The 24,306-nt window shown below is 33.9% G+C and overlaps 1 pseudogene; it reads right to left on the bottom strand.

Annotated features, from left to right (window-relative positions):
• Positions 1 to 5,122: 5,122 nt before the first annotated feature.
• Positions 5,123 to 15,064, bottom strand: LOC125663016 (uncharacterized; annotated as a pseudogene).
• Positions 15,065 to 24,306: the final 9,242 nt, after the last annotated feature.

The following is a 24,306-nucleotide window of genomic DNA, read 5'->3' on the forward strand; positions in this document are numbered from 1 at the left end:
AAACACTACGCGGTTTCTTTAATATTCCGGCATAGTATCGTTATATATAGTGGGTTTGATCTAACGTCAAGCTTATAATACGGTTTGTGTGAAATCTTCACATTTCAGATCACTCACAGGTAGGTTTGTTCTAACACCAGGCCAATAATACGTGTATGTGGGATCTTCACATTTCAGATCACTCAGAGGTAGGTCTGCCCCTAATCTAGGCCTATAATACGGTATCTGTGAAAGTTCACATTTCAGATCACTCATAAGTAGGTTTGCTCTAACACCAGGACTATAATACGGTATCTTTGAAATGTTTACATTTCAGATCACTCACGAGTAGGTTTGCCCGAACATCAGGCTTATAATACGGTATATGTGAAATATTCACATTTCAGATCACTCACGGGTAGGTCTGCACCTACACGAGGCGTATAATACGATATATGCAAGATCTTCACATTTCAGATCACTCACAAGTAGGTGTGGTCTAACACCAGGCCTGTAATACAGTATATGTGAAATCTTCGCATTTCAGATCACTCATAGGTAGGTCTGCCCCTAATCGAGGCGTATAATACGGTATATGTGAAATCTTCGCATTTCAGATCACTTACAAGTAGGTTTGCTCTAACACCAGGCTTATAATACGGTATATGTGAAATCTTCGCATTTCAGATCACTCATAGGTAGGTCTGCCCCTAATCGAGGCCTATAATACGGTATATGTGAAATCTTCACATTTCAGATCACTTACAAGTAGGTTTGCTCTAACACCAGGCTTATAATACGGTATATGTGAAATCTTCACATTTCAGATCACTCACAGGTAGGTTTGCCCGAACATCAGGCTTATAATACGGTATATGTGAATCTTCACATTTCAGATCACTCACAAGTAGGTTTGGTCTAACGTCAAGCTTATAATACGGTTTGTGTGAAATCTTCACATTTCAGATCACTTACAAGTAGGTTTGCTCTAACACCAGCCTTATAATACGGTATATGTGAAATCTTCACATTTCAGATCACTCACAGGTAGGTTTGGTGTTACACCAGGTCTATAATACGGTATATGTGAAATCTTCACATTTCAGATCACTCACAGGTAGGTCTGCACCTACACGAGGCATATAATACGATATATGCAAGATCTTCACATTTCAGATCACTCACAAGTAGGTGTGGTCTAACACCAGGCCTGTAATACAGTATATGTGAATTTTCACATTTCAGATCACACACAAGTAGGTTTACTCTAACACAGGACTATAATACGGTATATGTGAAATCTTCGCATTTCAGATCACTCATAGGTAGGTCTGCCCCTAATCGAGGCCTATAATACGGTATATGTGAAATCTTCACATTTCAGATCCCTTACAAGTAGGTTTGCTTTAACACCAGCCTTATAATACGATATGTGAAATCTTCACATTTCAGATCACTCACAGGTAGGTTTGGTGTTACACCAGGTCTATAATACGGTATATGTGAAATATTCACATTTCAGATCACTCACAGGTAGGTCTGCACCTACACGAAGCATATAATACGATATATGCAAGATCTTCACATTTCAGATCACTCACAAGTAGGTGTGGTCTAGCACCAGGCCTATAATACAGTATATGTAAAATCTTCACATTTCAGATCACTCACAAGTAGGTGTGGTCTAACACCAGGCCTGTAATACAGTATAAGTGAATTTTCACATTTCAGATCACACACAAGTAGGTTTACTCTAACACAGGACTATAATACGGTATATGTGAAATCTTCGCATTTCAGATCACTCATAGGTAGGTCTGCCCCTAATCGAGGCCTATAATACGGTATATGTGAAATCTTCACATTTCAGATCCCTTACAAGTAGGTTTGCTTTAACACCAGCCTTATAATACGATATGTGAAATCTTCACATTTCAGATCACTCACAGGTAGGTTTGGTGTTACACCAGGTCTATAATACGGTATATGTGAAATATTCACATTTCAGATCACTCACAGGTAGGTCTGCACCTACACGAAGCATATAATACGATATATGCAAGATCTTCACATTTCAGATCACTCACAAGTAGGTGTGGTCTAGCACCAGGCCTATAATACGGTATATGTGAAATCTTCACATTTCAGATCACACACAAGTAGGTTTGATCTAACGTCAAGCTTATAGTATGGTTTGTGTGAAACATTCTCATTTCAGATCACTCACAAGTAGGTTTGCACCTACACGAGGCCTATAATACGGTACATGTGAAATCTTTACATTTCAGATCACTCAGAAGTAGGTTTGCTCTAACACCAGGCCTATAATACGATATATGTGATCTAACAATATACATACAATGTATATAGTATTGTCATAGTTACTGTATGACAATAAATCATTGTCATACAGCAATGACAATGAGGTATATTAAAAAGTGTAGTTATATTTTTTGACAATTTTGAACCATAAATTTCACATCACTTCGAGGTCATTTTTCACACACTCAGTCATATAATGACTGATCCTCTAATTCACTGGTCTGCACTAGCCAATTCACAACTGCTGAAAAATCAGTTCTGCCAGGAATCTATTTACTCCCTCTTGATACTGGATTAATTTGATTAATATCTGTAAGAAGTGAACATAAATACACACAGCTAAGCAAATTATTCTACAAGATAGAGATAATTATGATCAAAAACACAAGTTGTATATAAAGCTAGACAACATTTAAAATAAAATGATCGACATCGTAGTATGTTTTCTAGTTTAATTAATGCCAAATCTTATTTAATATTTACCTCTGGAATGTAAATATCAATAGTATCATTTACACTACAGCTGAGAGAATTGCGGATCATGTTGAAAAGATAGTCAATCTAAATGAAAAAAAAAAATTGTATTACAGTAACTCTCAAAGGACAATTTCTTGCTCAAAATGAAAATGCATGCATAATTTTCAAAAGATCTTAAACAAAAAAGAGTCATAATACATTTATATGAAATCACCAAGAAATCTATACAAACCGTTTTTTCTGAAAGGACCATAATAGACTTCTGTTTCTCCATTTGTATTCTCTTTTGTGAACTATTTTTGCCTCCAAAGATATTTAATCGTAAGGAGGGTTTTTTTTTTTTGTCTTGCAACAGACCTGAGTATATCCTAACAATTAATAAAAAAAAGTATTTTTAGATATGACTTCCTCCAAAGTGTTTAAAACATCTACACAAGTTTTCATAAGTTTAAATGTAATAGACTCATCCACATGCATTACTGGTATTAATATACCTGTGTGTCTATTTTCCTCAGAGCTTTGAGAATGTTGTCATGATTTTGATAGTATGTTTTACTGAAATCAATTAAATGTATCGATTATATTCATAGACATTTGCTATTTTAAAAGCAAATTGAATGGCATAAAAATGACAATAAAATTTAGCATAAAACTTGTAGATTCTTTACTCTTTAAGCTGGTAAGGCATAGGAACATGGCATCCACAGTTGAAAGGTTCAACTGCAATTTCAACGCAATGTTTGTGGTATTTTTGACCACAAGTTGAACAGACAACTTTTTCACCATATTCTCCCTGACAAACTCCGTATGATTTTGCTCCACATTTCTCAAAAAACTTCTGCCCTCTGCCAACAATGAAACAATCCACCAAAGGCAAGAAAGAGGTGATTGTGTGTTCTTTCATTTTCATTTCAAGCAATGAAAATTTTTGAACAATGGATTTATTGCTCTCACATGGATGTATATGTGTTTTTTCTCCATTGCTTGAATACAGAGTAATTGCTCGTTTTGATAATGTGGCCAATGTTTTCAAGTGTACATCCCCTAAAACATTAAGAACAATAGTATGCACCTGGTAATGTTTAACATTTTGTTTTGTAATGAAATTTTAGGTAACAATATTATTATTTATTTGTCGAAAACACACAAATTTGTGAATTCAATTAACTCTTACGTAAATCATGAGAGCTATAGACAGAGTTCATCTCGAGCCGAATTTTATCCTGACTATCCTGCAACATAAAGAGTCAATGTTGCATGGCACGAAAATACCTGTGGACTCTGTACATATATACCTCAGCACAAAAAACAAAAAAGAATTCAGCATATAATGTCTTAAATGAATATGCTATACAGCTAAAGGCCATTGTGTGCATTTATTGATAATGAATCAAGCAGTTATTTTTGTTGTAAAGGTTTGAATTAATACTATGTCATATACTTGTCATCTTCAAATACTTACTTGAAAGTGCTTGACTTCATGACAAATAACTGCCAGTCTTAAAAACTGCATTTTGTTTGTATCTCCCCATATCAGAATGCTAATTGAGGCAAACAAACTTTCACAAGGAGAAAACCCTGTTGCCAGAGGACATAACTTATCTTCCCGAACGGAAGTTGGTAGAAAGCTAATGTAGCTGAAAACAAATTGTACACAATTAAATCATCAGATAAAATATAATTATATCATATTTTGGTGTGCAAACACTAAAAGTTAAGCATCAAGCATTTTTATTAGAGCATTAAAATGGTTTGTAAAGGCAAAGAATATATTTTCCTCCCATTTTAAATCATAATGCATTAGTATTTATCATCCAATTAGTTTTCTGGAATTTTCCAGAGCATTGGCATGTCCTTGAATCATAAAAATTCTTACATACCCATCACCAAAGTCACTAACAATGTTGAAACCATGAAATCTGGTCTGTACATTATCAGGAAGAGGTGGAATGTTGGATTCTATTTTTTTCACAGTATCTTGGATTCTGTGCCAGCCACAATGGTACATGGCATCCAACAATCCTTCACAGTCTCTCTCTGAAAAGTTCTGCAAGAAGTATAAAGTATTTCTCTGTAATAACTGTTATATATATTTATATATGGGTTTATGTAATATTTTTTTAGGTTGCTATATTTAAAATCACATTTATACTTACGGATCCCAAAACAGCATTCACAAAAGGATCTAATATGCTGAAATGTTTTCTAGGAAAAAGAAGTCATAAATTGTATGAAAATATTACTACATATGGTAGCTTCAAATCTAATGCTCAGTACAGGCTACTCTTACTTATAAGATAATATGCAATGCAACAAGTACCTGTTGTCTTGTAAAATATCATCATCAGTTTTCAAGTCCAAATGTTGGTGTTTTTCTGTATACTTTGAGGTCTCTTTGGGGACCTGAAGTATACAAAGGATTGAATTTTCATTCATCCAAGAACACTGTATAGCAGGTTATTTTAGCAAGTGTAGAAAATTTCAAAATTCTTAATCTTTGTAATTTTGGCTATGTTAATATATTGCACTATACACAAATAGGGTTTCAATTTTTTGTGATTTGATGTATTTACTTCAAAATAAACCAAAATTAGCACCCTGTCAAAACACTGATAAACTAGAAATGATTTTTGAGACAGTTGTTATAAATGTTAAAACTTACTGCACATGTTTCTCCTAAACCTAATACACACTGCTTGCAAGTAAACTGGATATTGTTCTCCATTTCTGATGCTTCCCCAACGCAAAATGCAAGCTTGTGGAAAGTTCTCTTGCATGCACCACAACTTATCTGCAACAGATTTAATCCATGCCACATAAAAACTCTCTTAAGGAAAAAATTAGACACTATTAATAAATCTGCACGTGTATACTGGTATTAATGAAAAATATAACTATGAAAATAAAAATTTCACAGGTGACACATACTTTTCTCTGCTCTTGGTTGACTTCAAATCCACATGCTGGGCAACTGTCTTTCAGATAAACTTGTATGATGAAAAAAAGAAAAATAAAGAGTAAATAATTAATCCTTTCCATTTTACCTGGCATTCTTATTACAAAAAAATGTCATTGTATTTTGTATATACCCGGTAATATTATTTAATACATTTATTTATTAATAACCTCTAACTTCAACAATATTCTTGTTAGAAGAGCTTGTACCTGATAGTGTCCATTATATAAACATGACAAAGCTCTTTACATACATATTTCTTTTGAATTTCTCAAGGAAATAAGACTTCCTACACTTTTAAAGTTCTTCTATACATGTATTCATCTGAATGATGTACATGTAACTCTTGTGTTTAGTCACTAATATTCCATCAATTGATACATGCATGAACCGATTAAACCTGTTTGTGACATCATATGTATTATTACAACATTTAAAGTGATTAAAAAGGTTTAAATGAATGTTTCTCTTCTTGAATTTAATAAAAGTTAAATGTTAATTATTTTTGCGATAATGTGTTTTGTCCATTTATGCAGTTTTCCATAATTTTTGAAGGCATAGCTTGATACATCAACAGATGCTTAGCTTCACTCTGCTTACTCTTACTTCTTCAGTAGTGATGTTCAACATGTGTTCCTTTGAAAAATGCCTCTCACAAAACTAAAAGTGACAAGAATTAAACAAAAAATTCCCCAATGCAAGGGACTTGAGTACAGTTACAGTACATAATGATGTATATTTACATACAGAACTTACAAGTAGAACAAAAACACCACAATTATAACCATCTTGCTGTTTCGTGTGATCCACTGTGAGCAGAGTCCAATTCCCATAGTTGATGGTTGGTTCTAATCCTGTGGCAGTTCTTTGATTGAAAAAATTACTGAAATATTATTGATCAAGTTAATAATCAAGAAGGAGCAAAATGAGTTGTATCATTTCTACCACAAAACTAATTGATTTAATTAAAATTGGCTATAAAAATCAATCTTTAGATTGCAAATTAAGAAATTAGGTTTTAGATAACTTTTGTTGTATTTTTTAACTTGCCCAGATGTCTCAGCAGTATAGGACACTGTCCCTACACTGCTTGGAGACAGATTCTTCAGGTCAATAGTTTAACCCCAGGTAAGAGCTGGGTCAATTATCCATATAAAAGTGCTTTTCTTTGTGTTTTGTACCAATATATTTTTGAAAGATGAAGAATTCAATTCATACTTACCACAGTATATGAAATGTAAACTTAAGTATACCTTTGTACTTTCTTGGTTTCTTCTTCTTTGGTAGAGGCAAATCCAATAGCTTTCTTTTTGCTGAAAGTCAAATATACTTAAAATCTGAGATATAATTCATTTTTAAAAGCCATCTAGGGGAAACGTATCAATTTGCTTACAATTTATAATGGGTTTGAAAGCAGTATGATGAAAATGAATAGGTACTCTTGAGTACCGGCATATATGTACAGGTTTATCTTTTCAAAATATTAAGAAATTTGTCTTACTTGGTTTAGAAGTGTTAGTGTCTGCAAGATTTTGTCGTCGCCTGGGTGGATTTAGAACTGGCAAATCGTTATCCTTAGGCTCAATATTCTTCACTTCTTTAGCAACTTGTTGCAGTTGTTGGACAATGTTGCTGACATTTAGCCCACATGAATTCATTAAGCCTCTCTGAATGCTTTTGACTAGCTCTCTGCATTTCAACCAGTCCTTTTTATTAGAGAGCTCCTCAAGTGAACTGGGGCTAAAGCTTGTGTTTTGTAGTTTAGTTAAACTTTGAATTTTGTTAGATGGGGTTTGTTGTTTTGAATTTTCAATATTTTCAATAACCCTTGTGGGAGTTGCAGGTTTAGTATTCTGAAAAGAGTCCAAAATCTCTAAGTCGAGATTAAAATGTGGAGCATCTCTGAACTCTGGTGGTAAAAATTCCCAGTCCCAGCTTGGAAAATGATGGAAAACTGCCAGCATGTGCTTGCAGGGAAGATGGTATCTCTGCCAATCATAACAACTGCAACATGGACAGGACGAGCATAGATCGATATCATATGTATTTCCAGAATCCACACTCTTCACTTGAAACTTCCCTGCAGAATTTTGTTGGATATTTTCTTCTGGGATAGGCTGAACATGTGGGGGTATTCTTTTAGCACAATGGTCAACCAACATCCTTGGTTTGTTTCTTAAAAAGCTTGGAATGCTTGAATGATAAGCCTTGACACAAGCAAGACTTCTTGCATTATACTCTATGTACCTGTAAAAGAAATAATAGCCTAAGGTTTACAAAATTGATAACATTAAATTTTCCTGCTGATTGTACTAGTTGTTCACTCTTGATTTGAAAATGAGAGAGAGAGAGAGAGAGAGAGAGAGAGAGAGAGAGAGAGAGAGAGAGAGAAAGAACCTGTTCTGGCTGTCCGGGAAGACTTGAGAGAATAGAATATTAACAAGGTTTGACAATGACTTGTCACTTGTATTTGCCAGATATTCCTGTTTGAGTTTAAGATGTTGTCTTTCAAGACCATTTGTTGTGGTAACTCTTGTGTTAAACATGTTCAGCCTAAACACGGAAACCCATCGCTGTTGAGAAACAAGTATAATAAAAAATGAACATGATTAATCATAAGTTCAATCTTGATGTGATTTGGCATCTATTTAATTCACAAATTTTTTATAGAAATATTTATCAAATTTCAATTATTATTAACAAAAATGTTAAACCTTGTAATTAGCCAACCACACACGCTCAAACCACTGCTGTAACTTCAGTTTGTTTTTCCAGATTGGGTTGCATTTCAGTGCTTCAACACTCTCCTGATACTGGCTTTCTGTTCTTGCTTTGGCTATTTTTCTGATCCTAAATATATATACAAACAATAATAATAATGTCTGATTTATTACCAGTATATTAATCTGAATGCTGCCAGTATGCATAAAGAATTAAAATTTCTTAAATTGTCCTCATGCATCTTTGCAAGATAAATATTCCTATCCAATTTCCTGAAGATCAAGACCATTTTGTTGTACATGTAATTTATCTTCACAAATATACATATATGTATTTACATAGAAAGAATTTCATCTTTATACTCAGCACAGCCATTAGATTGTGTTTTCAGCCACCTATCCCAAGCTTGTTCTCTATGAAAGTCACAGAGGTAAACATGACATCCTGCAACATTAGCAAATACAAATTCAATCAGTTTCAATATATGGTTAAGGATTAATATCTAAACTACATACAACATTCAAAAAACATTTAACAATACAAGAGGACAATGAGCTACATCACTAACCTGAGTTACCTTTGGCTCAGATAAGCTAAAATACAAATGCCTATACACTTTGTACAATAAATATGTATATTTATTTGTTCAATAAATATACATGTAATTTCTACATTATTATGATCAAACAATATTACACAAATAAATGTGTAAATCTTTCCATAACTGCTTGGCTTATACAATAAAAGAAAATCAATTTAATATTATTTGATATTATTTATATTTTTTGTGCTATTAAATGGCATTTCAACATACTTGATGCAAGGGTAGGGGTTCTGAAATTGACAAATTTACAGCTTTTATATACCGGTATAAAAAAGTAACAGTTTGTACAAACAATCTATATTGTACATGTATACAAGTATATATATATATATATATATATATATATATATATATATATATATATATAAACATACTCATTCATCAATTCAGCAGTACATGTTTTTGACCAAAGTAGATTTTGTAACAGTGCAATGTAAAACATCATAAAATCAAAGTACTTAAAGTACTCATGGGAGTTGAACATTGTGGAAATTCAGTTAGAAAAGATAGCACTGGAAGGGTAGGGGGATAAATGACTGAATATTATCATGATTTTAGATACAAATCAACTGTTGTTGTTTTTCAAAGCGTTACAACAGTAAACATGGATAATGGAAGGCCCATGGGCCACAACGCTCCTCGAGTAACTGAAGTCGTGTTGTTGTTTTCTAGAATTTCACCCCTTTATATTCTCATGAAAAATGTGACCACATATTATGGCCCAAACATTCAAATCAATATGGTTATCAATGCCTTGCAGTTATGAAGAAGTTTTTCCCCTGTATATATACATTCAAGTTTAATCCTAGTTATAGCTAATTCTAAGGATTCATTACTTGAAAAGGTAGTCCAATATGCTAAACTGTCACCTGAGTATACTACAGTCCTGTAGAGGATCAATGGAATGGTAAATAATTGTATAATAACTCAAAATAAATGAAATGCAAAAAAATTAAAAATTGTCGGGCATCGGAAATGCACAAGCCAAGTTGCGCAAGGAACGGGCATAGAGGGAACCGGCAGAAAAGTTTTCAAGAATTATCAAGCAGGGAGCAAAATTTTGCGTACATAAATTTCAGCCGACTTAAATCCTTTGTGACCTTGACCTATAACCCTTGACCAAAATCAATAGGCTTCTTTGTCTCATCAAGGGCGATAATCCATCTAAGTTTAATTGAGATCCTATAATTTGTTAACAAATTATAGTGCAGAAAACAAAATTTTCTCCAAATTTCAGTCTATTTATAGCCACTGTGACTTTGACCTTGTGACCCCGGAATCGATAGGCTTCTTGTCTTACTTAATCGATCTAAGTTTGATTGAGATCCAAAAATTCGTTCAAGAGCTATGGTGCGGAAAACAAAATTTTCTCCAAATTTCAGTCTATTTATAGCCCTTGACCTTTGACCTAGTGACCCCAGAATCGATAGGCGTCCTCATCTTACTGAGGGTGACAATCCATCTAAGTTTGAATGAGATCCTATAATTTGCTCAAGAGCTATGGTGCGGAAATGAAATGTTGATGCGTGCCCGCCCAAAGGCACTTCATCAGATCATAAGCCGAGTTCGACTTCATCGCAACTCCGCTAAAAATGAAACACTAGTCAAATAATGTTATTTATTGCCAAGGTATTTGGGATATTATACTGTGGCTCAAACAAGGGGTGAATGAACCTGACAGTATGGAAAGCATATAGTGGAATCAGACTTGTGATGCTGGAAATCTATAGTGATTAATAAACTATACATGTACAAGATCCATAACTATTTTTTTCTTCAGTTTGTGAGGGAGAATCCTCATGTCTCTTTCATTTGTAGACAAATAAACAATGTGTTTTGACCAGAGCAATTTCCAATCCATTTTGCAGCATAAATTCAACATTGTGGCAATGGGTTAAACTTTGATAGTGAAGTAATACATGGCAGCACCTTATCCCATGCTCTTAAAATTTCTGTTTGACACACACTCATGACATCCACTCAAACATTACAGAGTCAAGCAAAATCCCATTGTAATAGGGGATTCAAAATGGATAACTGGTACAAAATATGGTACATACTATTAAAAAAGGATAATGAATTTGACATATTGATGTCTTGGAAAAGGAAATTCTGACATCGGGGCTCTAAGCGTTTTCAAACATTGTCATTTGATAAAAGTGTTCTACATTTTTAAAAATAGAGATTAATATGTCTTTACATATATAGGTGAGAAAGTTTCCATTATTCCTAGCCGAGACATACCATGTATGCGCAAAAAATTCATAAACAAATATCACACTACTCACGTAGAAAATGTGGACCTTACCGTCATCAAGTGCAGCGAAACACGCCATTTCGAGATTATAGTCGACGAAAGCTCGGTAACAGTAATGAATAAGGTACACTCATTTTGTATCTATTTTGTGACTTTCTTTATTAAAAGGAACAGTTCTCTAATGTGTAACGTGCAATTACTACGTAATTCAATAACTTGAAGCATGAAGCAGTTTCACTTTGCCACCGGATATAAGAAATTTTATTCGTATTCCGATCCCAATCGAAAGTTGTTGACTGGGAATGACGTGTTTTAATTCAATCTACATGTAACATCAAGCATTTTTTTTTTATATCACATTAAAAAAAAACCAAATATATACACATACACAATGTTGTAGAGTTATTTCTTGCAAATTTTCTGAAGTTTCGCACCATATTCGATATTTCACGCCACGGTGTCAATAGGGCTTGTGTGCAGTTGTCGTTCGTTTCCCTATCAATGTTTATAGGTGACGCTGCGCTAAAAACGACAATTTTCAACCTTATCTTTTATTTCTCTATGTCTATCAGTATCAATTGATCGAAATCTTGTATTCAAATTGATTTGAATACAATATCATTGCATTTATTTACATGTCAATTATCAAAATTAGATTAATTCAGAAAAGTTACATGGATTATTTAATGGCGGATGTTTATAAAAGTTTATGTTGATTTACCTAGGAGTAAATCAGCTGACACAGAACCCCCGCTGACGACCACTATACAAATCAATACAAATTACTACGCAGAAAAAGTGCGTGGTGACCCAGGGAGATTGAACATAGTTCAACTCCCAAAAATAACAACACAGTCCTTCAAATTATACACAGAAATGTATCATATTCGAGGGAACATAAGAGTCCCCATTTTATTATGTAATTTGGACTGAACCATTTTTAAATACTTTTCTAAACATCTAGAATTGGAAAAAAAAATTAAATTTGGATCAAACTATTCAATATTAAGATCTTATGGCAGTTAAATAATCATTCTATTCTATATAATAAATCTGTGATAAACCTGTCATGATTAGAATGTCATTTATTATAATATTACATAATTTAACCTTTCATACTAATTGCAGTTGTCAAAAATTATTTCTACAAATTCATGTCCAACACCAACTATGTACACACCCACCAAAAAAAAAAAAAGAAAAAAGAAAAGATTTTTCACATGAAATGAACAGTGAAAGGAAGGATTTGGTTAACAACGTGAAAATGAATCCAGACTATACATAAGCTGTTTGAGATTTAACTGCAGACGAAAGTTAGAAATTGTGATGAATGAGACTACATTTTCAGTTTTCAAAATAATGAAGCTACATGTACTAGCAGTATGAGAGCACACACAACAAAAAGATCATTGAATGATGATGACCTACATAAAACAACTTACCAACTGTAGTATAACCAACATTGGTGTTTACACACACAAAAAATATGGGTAGGTTATACTTGGTAGTTTTATAAGTGGCATCCAAAAGGCAAATTTCCTGACCATAAAGGTTCAGCAGTCTTTTCTGCCATTTTGTCTGCCCAACAAAGATAAAGTCTTCAGTTCTGTAATATATGTTTTTTTTTTCATAAATTAAAGCCATTTTTCCAAAAGTATAATAATGATTAAATATGAACATGTATCTTTACTGATAACTTGAAAAAATTAATATACTAGATAACAAACAGTCCTATACATATAGAAGCAATCAATTATTTAACTGAATTTTAACTGCTTTTGTATTGCTTTGTGGTACATGTGTATATAGCCTTAATGCAAACTATGTAACTGTCAGTAAATTCTCATTACCAAATTGTAAAGACATAATCTATAGATTGCTTGAGTTTAATAAACTACACTGCATTACATTATAAAATCAAAGATCATGTTTTGGAGGACTTAATTTTACTGACGTCTAATTGCAAAATTTTGCATACTCAGTATTCAAATGGAAGCTGTCTCCATCATTCATAGACAATTCCTTTGTCAAGGCTTCCAAATTCTCCTTGTCATCTTTGGAAAATCTATAATGATGATAATGATTATATTGTTTTTTATGTACATGCCATTTCTATTCCACTATTGACTATCTTATACTTTAAACATTTTTACCTTGTCTGAGTCTTGTATGAATGTATGGCATTTCTTATATCTTTGTCTGATGGATGGAAGCGCCGATTTTGGGTGGATGTCATACCCAGCTCATTCTTGCTGAATGTTTTGATATGGCGTTTCATTTCAGACACTTTGCTTACTCCCTCATCCATCAGGCTTCTAATTTTCTGTTTAATGGTTATGTCAACAGGTTGACAAAACCCAGCCAGCTAGATAAAAATTGAATTTACATGATATCTTATTTTACATGTATGTATGTCTTTAATAAATAAATAAAAAAATAAAAGCATTCAGAAAATCTAAATGTATCATAAATGACCCCTAACTTGATTATTAACACAACTGACACAACTGATTAAGCACTACTGGCATTGCTCTGGAGGTAGGTCTGAAAATGATAAAATCTTTGAAAGAGTTTATGAAGGTAATATCCTTTCAAAAAAGAAAAATACTTTTCAAATATTATACTTGTCCTGTGACATGGTTCTGGTGACTGTCCTCGTCAGGAAAAAAAAATGTGGATGGCATGCTGCATTTTCAAATCAATTTCACAAAACTTCATAGCCTGCTTTAACTTTTGGGCCAGGTCTTTCCTCTTCCAAACAGAATCTTTGGAGTTGATCTTTGCATAAACAAGACAGCCACAAATAAACAAAATGTTCAAATAAATCATGCAAATGTGTCACATTGCTGTAATAGCAATTTGAAATAATAGTGTCTAAATTTTAAAAAATCTAAAAACTGTATATAGTAGTATATATTACACAAATATCACATTTTATAATCTCTCTCGTTTTCAATTTATTTCAATTTTCAATTTTATTTTTTCCAAATTCAAGAAATCTATATTGCAATCACCAAAGTTTAGTTGTAATTAGATTATCAACCCAAAATGGTCAAAACGAAGGTAAAAATTTAATATAATTCAAGATAAATGTATCTGATATTCAGGAAATATGCATATCTTTTTTAGATATATCCTTGCTGGACAGTTGTTTTTTTTTGTGTGTGTTCTGTGGCAAAGTTCTGCCTTTCGTCATATAGGAATGATCAGCATCACTTTCCGATATCTGTGACATACATAATTTTAAAAAAATATATCTTGTACATAGAAGGAGTGATAAAGTTATTTCTACAATGTACTTACAGGTACACATGCATGTAAATATATATACATATACCTTGTTTAATTGATATTTCTGTTTTTTCTTGACATTCCTATCAGGTCCAAACTGACATTCTCTAATATCTGACCCAAGGATGACAAATGGCATTCCACTATATGGTATTTTGGGGCATTCGCTACGACTTTTATCTTCCCATATAATGTTATGCTTCAATAAGTCTTTTGCTTGAAAATAAATAGACTCGATGTTATAATCAGCGCATCACATAAACCTAAAGCATTTTCCAACTTTTCAAATGAAAGTTTCCGTGTTACTGGAATACTAACCATTTACATCATCTGTAAATCCCTTATTGCGCCGAAAAACTGTGTATTTGTTGGTTGTGAGTATTTCATAGTCGGTGATCAGCTTCTCTGCATCTTCAACAGAATCCACAACTACGTGCTTTTGGACATTATAGGCCATATTTTCGAGTTTTTACAAAGTTATTGTTCTTAAGGTCAAAAGAGCTTAAACTGAATTTAAAACGCGATTACTATCAATATCATATATCTGTTTTAATACTGCTTATTGTAATAGAACGGTCCGATTGCGATATTGACAACACGTGGGAAAAGTTTGAATGTCGATCCCGACGAAAATATTTTAGAGTTGTTCCGAAAGTAAACCTTCCTCTGAGTGATCTGATCTAGCACGCACCGTTGAATAGGGGCTGTAAGCTCGCAAACGAGATGACGCGAGATTTGAGTACTTCCGGTGACAAACAAACCTTTACGGTTTGCATGAAATCATTATTATCATGCCAGTTGGAAATATCCTGGAGTTTTTATCGTTTTTTGGGTTGTTTTTTTTTTGGTCGATGCAAAGAAGTGGACGTTATGGGGAAAGTTGTGCAGGTCAGTCTAATGCCGGTAGTAAACTTGATTTCCATTAAATAATAGATATCTTGGTTTTGTTTGTCACCACATCTGTAGGGCCTTCATACCGATCATCAGTCTTTAGTTACATATACGCTCAAGTAGATCTAAATAAATTTACATTTATTTATTTACAATCCACAAATCAAGATGTACACAGTTATACATCACATACAGTCACGCTTGAAATTGTATAAATCAAATGTTTATAGAGGGAGGAGTATGATTTTACGATCTATAGAGAGAAGTTTTACGAAAAACATTCCTAGACACGGCAGCTGTAGTACTACTAAATAGTACTCTTTCCATATTCAACAAAACTTCATCACTGATTTCTTATCGGCGTCGCGCGTGCATGGCCTTCTTTAGGTGCAATCTTTTTTTAAAAAAAAAGGGGGGGGGGATAGAACGTCAGAGTAAAAAAACTCGGAGAGGGCTACATTATTGCAGCTAAACCTTCATAAATGTAATATTTACACAATTTTCAAAAAGAAGTGATAGTATTTGATATTATAAAACAATAGATGTTTTAGAAAGTTTATTCATTTGAGATTCGGTTGGCACTTGGTGGAAGGGGGGTATAATTTGATAACATGATACAACAGTATTGATGGTTTACTGGGAATATTATGATTAAACAAACCTCCGTCCGCATTGAAGTTTTCTATCCTCTCTCCCTAAACCAGTTTCAGATTGTATAAATACAGTTTGTGTGTAGAAAATTATTAGTTTATACTAAATTCAAGAATATGGCTTTTACTTAGACTTACAATAACTTCCTTGAGATAAAGAGAAATGTATTGCATGAAAATGATTTTTCTTCCAATTTTTTATTTAGGTTAGATGGATCGATGCCATCGAGACTAATCTCTTGAAATATTCCCGGACACCTTGATACCCAGGCCATGACATACAGTTCCTGTAAGTACTGACTACCATCAAAGCAGTGATTTGTGTAACACCGAATTATATATCACATTTAAAGCTTGTAACGTCATTGGTGGATACCTGTAAAATGCAAAACAAAATGGAAAGGAAACGAAACCTACTGAAACGAAAAAGATTGTAAAACCGAACTGTGTAATTCTGATAATAAAATGTGGTATCTCTGGTCCCTGTGAACACTACCACATATAAATGAAATTCGCTTCCCTGTTGATGTGGTCCTTTGGGCTGACTGCTACATTTTAAGGGGCCCATCGGTTAGCATCAAACATTTTTTGAAGCTGGTGTCTGAGAAATTTGGAGAGCAGGAAGGTGTTTAACCTCTTATTTCATCTCTAACAGCTGAGGTCTTGATTGAAAAAGCTCTGGGCATTTTTGAATTATTTTAAAACTGGGAACTTGGATTTTAGAATTAACTGTGTTGTGTGTAGATTCAGTTGGTCACGGACTTAATCACATATCTTAGTATTTTGCTATTGTCACAATTTTCTTTTAATTATTACTTGTAAATAATTACAATTGTAAATAATTACAACGGGTGTGACCGGTCAACAGGGGATGCTTACTCCTCCTAGGCACCCGATCCCACCTCTGGTATATCCAGGGGTCCGTGTTTGCCATACTATCTATTTAGTATTTCTTTTACATGTAGGAGTTGTGAGATCACTGTTCATTATCTTCACCTTTCATGCATGCAGTTTCAGTCTTTAAAACTAAAAACAATTTTGGATTTGTTTATAAATAACATAGTTTTCCTTCAATGGAATTCATGTTTTAGTGTTGTGTTTCACCGTACCTGGAATTTAACAATGTGGTGTACTTTAAATATCTATAAATATGCATGACTATATTCCAGGAATCTCAAAAAATATATGCATAAGTGGTGGGGGGTTTTAAACCAAGAAATCTAAAAATTGTGGTCAAAAAGAGTGGGTGTGAAAAATACTAGTAATGATTTTGTAGTATATGAAGAAGTTGGACAATCACTCAGTATTTAGAAACATCCCACGTACAATACTACACTATTTTTTGAGGTAGATTAATGTTGCGACAAAAATATATGACAAAACAGGCGGTGTGTTATGTACTTATATTATCGTATCTGTCACGCGACCTGCTATATATACATTTTAAAGTTCTTACAATAAATCGTTAAAGTGGGAGAGCATTGTATTAGAGACATAAAGCATATTCAGATTTACTTGAATGCTTGGTAAATTTGTAAACATTCCTAGCATCGTTAATATTTAACAACGAGTGAAGAACATCGTCAAATTTAGGGTATTTTCGCAAATAATAATCAAAGGTAATACAGCGTCTGATGTACTTCATTTCCTGCTTTCACACAAAATACCAGGAAACAACCCCCATTTTCCACTTGCGACAAGTCGTTCATTACACACTAGTTGACTGTCTTTGTACAGATGGAACGACTGCAACGTTACAATTAAATAATATCAAATACCTCGTCCTATATATAAAAGTCTAATATCAAAGAAAAAATATGAATTATCATTTGACAAACATTAGATATATTTCTACACTGATACTGGTTTTTCTCGGGAAGACTTGAATAGGCTGCACGCAATTGTCTGAAATGTATATCCTAATCGTACATTGAATATCTATTGATTGATAAAGTTTGGTAAATGTCCTTGAAGATGTAAGAACTTTTAGGATACCGCATTTTCATGTGGTGTCATATGCTTTTTGTCTAAGCAAAATAAATTCCGAAATGAATACACTTTTGGAAGCCCGTTATCAAATGATGCATCTTACCATGTCTGGATTATGTTGGCCCAGAGTTTCTGGAGAAAATGAAAACGTGAAAAGGTTACAGACAGACAACAGGAAAATCAGGCGGTGGACAACGGTGATAAGAATAACTCACTTGAGCTTTCAGCTGAAATGCTTAGGTTCATGTCAACAAATTGCAAATAACATCTTTCGTTGTCTCATGCTCATTTCCAGTAGGTTTTCTGGTTTCCATCACTATAGTTCATGAAATATCTGGTTATATTTAGCAACAACTATTCCATGACTAAATTATTATTTCTTTCATGTGTAGTCTTTTATCATATTTTTAAAACATTTTGTTTAATATTTTGATACTGGTATTCACCTGTAACTTGTCTTAATGACCACTACACGTATAAACATATATGAACGTTGAAGAGTTTGGTATAACTAACATTATCACATAATACCGTTGATTGTATCCACACGCATATACCTGTATAGAACTATTCTGAAACTGTTGGGAATTTCCAATGACATTTCCTAGAATTGGTCATTTTATTAGGCAATATACTCAGCTTTCCTTGTATCATATCTTTTTCCAAGAACCAGAATATCATTTCATGGAAAAGGGACTGTATATCGAATAAAAGCGGTTCCATTTGTGACTGGGAGATATTGTAACAGTAACAGCAGAATGAGTCTGGATCAACTTAAAGCTGATATCAAGAATGAAACAATGATATCTTCAGAGAAGATGGAATGTTTTTTGCATAATTATAATGGAGACGATTGGATAGACAAGGTTCTATGGACTAAAGCGAAGTAAGTGATATAAACAGATAGAATGGGGTAAGGAAAGGTAGGTGGGAAGTAACGTTAAAATAGTAAAGCCAAGACATCCGGGACATTTGATAGCATACATTGATGAACTGTACATGTATTTGAATGACTTCGGATTTACAGTTGTTAAAGAGAAGTGATGGTAAAGGTCAAATAGTGACGTCACACTTATACACGAAAGGCAGATGATATCCCATTACCTATTTAGGTTAAATGGTCAGGAGGACAGTGGTCATTGTGTGTAGGAGTAAAACGATTAACATGTGTGATTGGTATATTGTCATTAAATTCACAGGTATACTAGGATTTTGCTCAATAACGAAGGCGATACCTACGAGCTGATGATTTTGTGTTGGAGTCCGGGTGCTGGAAGTCCTATACACGACCATCCTGGTTCGCAATGCATCATGAAGATCTTAAAAGGGGAGGTACACGAGAAACTGTACGAAAAACCGAAGGACGGTTATAAAGGTGAAATGAAAAGAAAAGAAAATACGAGATATACAAAGAATCAGATAGCACGCATCACTGGTAAGTATCGGAGTACGCCCAATAAAATCATATGTAGGCATTGTATTTTCCATGCATTTACGCCCACACTGTGTCAAATCCAATTTAACTCCACAATATTTTTATATCACCAATACGAACTCCATTTTGATTTGATTTAAATTTGCACTAAGACTATTTGTTTATCATTCAGATGACGTTGGTGTTCATCAAGTTCAAAACAAGGGTAAAGAGGGTGCTGTTACCTTACATCTTTACTACCCGCCAATTCTCAAGTGTAATACCTATGATAAGGAAACGAGTGAGGCGACTTCAAATGATTTGGAGTATGATAAAAAGCCTTCTAAGAAGTGTTGAAGTCATTTAATTTGGAAAGTATGAGACATTTGGGAATTTCTGGGTACTAAAAGTAACCAGTATATTGTGTTAGGTGGCGGTGCTGTTTTGATAAACGGTTTTGTGTAACGTTTGTTTTCTATCTCTATATCAAATAAACTTCATATATATGTTATTACTCTATTGTTACTCATAATGTTTTATATATTATTACGCACTTTTTAATCAGAGTTTTCTCCCTTGATGTCTTATCACAAATGTCAAAAACAAGAATATCAGTAAAGCTGATGCATCGAACCAATAAACTACCTAATAGGACATATGACTCGTACAGTGATCATTAACTGTAGAAATATTGTTGAAATTAAGGTCTCTTTTTCATATATGTTGAGTGACGCTGACCTTTACAAAATAACATTGAGTGACCTTTGTTTGAAAGTCATTTGCCTATTTCTTATCTTTATGATATATAATCTATACATATTTTATACAGAAAATATTTATTTCACCTATTGTATTTTAAATTGTTTATCCTACAAACACAGCCTGAATAAATTTTAATCATATTAATTTTCATTTATTTATTGATGTTTTGCTAATATAGTTTTGATACTATCTGTCATATAGTCATCATAATTCATATTTATGAATATTACATGCCAGATACTTTTTATTCTGTACTGAGCTTTAGAGTGTTTGCTTAAAAACAATCCTGCGCTAAAGAAAGAAATATCATTATAATACCTCTTCAAAAAACCTTTGAACTAAAGAACATTTTACTTGTATAAAGTATACATTCTGAGTGACTTCGACCTTTCCAAAATGACCTTGTTCCAGAAATCCCTATCTCAAGAAATATTTATGATCAATTATAACCAATTTCTGGTGAAAGGTTTAGGAGATGGGAACTTATGCATAAAAACTGTTGAAATACGGAACATTTTTATGTTCTGAGTAATCTCGATCTTTCCAAAATGACCTTGGTTCCAAAAGTCAAAAAGGATTTAGGAGATATTAGCTCGGACATTGTGGCGAAACCTCAGTGAGTTAGAAAACAATACTGATATTCTGTTTGCCCTACTCTTATATTTTCTATTCTTTATAGGACTTATGAGATTGATAACTGACTGCTATCTTCACATTTTGTATGTAGAATCTTTTTTGTGTAATATATCCAATAAATAATGAAAAAAAATTATTATTGAATTTTGTTACTTGTAGAGAGAATGAATACTGCTTTGGATTTCATTACTAGGTGTTTACTCATTATACATCACATTTAAAGCTTTTAACGTCATTGGTGGATACCTGTAAAATGCAAAACAAAATGGAAACGAAACGAAACCTACCGAAACGAAAAAGATTGTAAAACCGAACTGTGTAATTCTGATAATAAAAAGTGGTATCTCTGGTCCCTGTGAACATTACCACATATAAATGAAATTCGCTTCCCTGTTGATGTGGTCCTTTGGGCTGACTGCTACATTTTAAGGGGTCCATCGGTTAGTATAAAACATTTTTTGAAGCTGGTGTCTGAGAAAGTTGGAGAGCAGGAAGGTGTTCAACCTCTTATTTCATCTCTAACGGCTGAGGTGTGAGTACTTTCAATAATGGAAAAATTACATAATATCATACGAATTCAATTCGGTAAGGTATATATTATAAAAAATTATTATTGATATGTATTAAGTCTAGAGATAACTTTATATATTTGGGGTGTTGCTAAAAAGGGGGATTTGGATTTATTTGCATTTATTTTGAAAACGAACAGAAGCGGAAAATGTTTTTGGTAAAAATATATGAAATAGCTAAAAGAGTAACAGAGAATTTATGATTGAATTAAAAGGTCATCTCATTATTGATATAAATGATAAGATACCAATAGTTAGATTAGAAATCAAATGGTATAGGTTCTTGGCTATTTAGTATTAGAGTGCTGCGGTTATTCAGTCGCTGCAAGTTAAACAAGAGGCCCAGGGGCCTTATAGGCCACCTGAGTATCATGTAACAACCTTCCAATGTTTGAATTAGGTTTGTGTTTAAATATAAGAATTTTACTTTTGGATGGAAGAAACATTGAATAGCTATGTGGTCAGCCCCGCCTTTGCACCAGAACTCCTGACCCAGGGGCCATAAATTTCAGTTTTGAAAGAAGCATCGTGATCATCATTATCATACTATTAGTTTGTCTACTTTTAAATACCCAGCAGCAGAGGAGAAGATTTTCAAAGAAATAAAATGCATTTTCACTATATGATCAATAGGGCCCCACCCTAATACCAGAACCCCTGACCCAAGGCCCATGAATTTCACAATTTTGAAAGAGGCATCCTTGCTCATCATAACCATGCTATTGGTTTGTCTACTTAATACCCAGAGACAGAGAAGAAGATTTTCAAAGAAATAATGCATTTTCACTATATGACTTATAGAACCCCACCCTAGCACCAGAACCCCTGATCCAGGGGCCATGAATTCCACAATTTTTAACAAGAGGTACTGTGAGCAATGCTCACTAAGAATATCCCCCGCTTACCCCAATCTCCCAAAGGGTGTTGGTAATAGGTATAAACTACCTCTTTTCTGAGTGTTGCTACTTCGATGTCCAGAGCGCATGACCTTTGACATTTTGACCCCAAATCGATAGGGATCATCTTCATCCCATGGGTAGTCCATATATATGATATGGTGACTGTAGGTGGAAAGGATAACGCTTTAGAGCCCGGAAACCATATTGCTACTTCAATGTCCAGTGCGCTTGACCTTTGACCTTTTGACCCCAAAATCGATAGGAAACATCTTCATTCCATGGGTAGTCCATATGTATGATCTGGTGACTGTAGGTGGAAAGGATAACACTTTAGAGCCCGGAAACCATATTGCTACTTCGATGTCCAGTGTGCTTGACCTTTAACCTTTTGACCCCAAAATCGATAGGGAACATCTTCATCCCATGAGTAGTCCATATATATGATATGGTGACGGTAGGTGGAAAGGATAATGCTTTAGAGCCCGGAAACCATTGCGTCTACAGACGGACGGACGGACAGACGGACAACCCGATTCCAGTATACCCCCCCCCCCCACAACTTGTTGCCGGGGTATAAAAAGGCATCCTTGCTCATCATTACCATGCTATTAATTTGTCTACTTAATACCCAGAGACAGAGAAGAAGATTTTCAAAGAATTTCTACATTTTCACTATATGACCAATAGAGCCCTACCCTAACACGAGAACCCCTGTCCCAGGGGCCATGAATTTCACAATTTTGGTAGAGGGCTCAACGCTCATTATAATTATGCCCACAGTTTGGCTTCTTGATGTCCAGGAGTAAAGAAGAAGATTTTTTAAAATTACACTCATTTTGATGGTTTTTGCCCCACCCCTCAGGCCCCAGGGGGGCAGGGACCATGAATTTCACAATTTTTGTTCTCCTCCACCCACAGATGCTATATGCCAAAATTGGTTGAAATTGGTTCAGGGATTTCAGAGAAGAAGCTGAAAATGTTCAAATGTTAACGCACGACGCACGACGACGGACAAAAACAGATAGCAATAGGTCACCTGAATGAATTCAGGTGACCTAAAAAGAAATCAAACACAAGATATTCAACTATAGTATATTATAATCACGAATTATCGCTGTTTTATACATACCATACTCCCTGTATGACACGTACGTATTACTGAATGGTGAATAGTCGTGAACAATATAAGTATACACTGTATTATGTGTAAATACATGTGAGTTAAAGACGTTTTGCCACGCGAGAGAGAGGGGGGGGTGTTGTGTTTAAATTTTGTGTAATATTTTCATTATCACCCTTTGCTCGCTAACACGTGCACCTTACCTCAGCTATGGTACAAACCTCCAACTTAGCTTAATCTCGTTATGGTGCAAAAGTTTACGATGGAATTGTTTTACCGCTTGTGAACAAACTCCGAAAATTTGATTTTGATCAAAATAAAGGATTTTTGTCAGATATTTGTTATTACCTTTGCTTATATAATTATTCTTATTCTTAAATTCCAGGTCTCCGTTCCACGTTATAGCAACACCCATGTATTCATGAACATTTGCACCAATTTATTTGTCTACTAATATCAACATGTACACACAGATTTGTCTTTAGAGCAGAAAATACTGAAACAAATATTTTTGCACAGAGGCGGATCCAACGCTGGCGATCACCCCCCTCGTTTAGTGTGTTTCCCTAGAGCTCCGATCTGTAATCTGAAATATCTGGATCCGAAACTAATTGTACATAGTTTAATTTGATCAACTTCGGATATGTACTTTGTACTTACCGCACCATTCCAACCTTTAAAACTTTGTATCGACTACATCAGAAAGGAGCCGAATTTCATTTATATGTGGTAACTTTTTTTTTCTATTTCCCATGTTTTATTCATTGGA

Source organism: Ostrea edulis, chromosome 8 (assembly GCF_947568905.1).
Source record: "Ostrea edulis chromosome 8, xbOstEdul1.1, whole genome shotgun sequence".
NCBI lineage: Eukaryota > Metazoa > Mollusca > Bivalvia > Ostreida > Ostreidae > Ostrea > Ostrea edulis.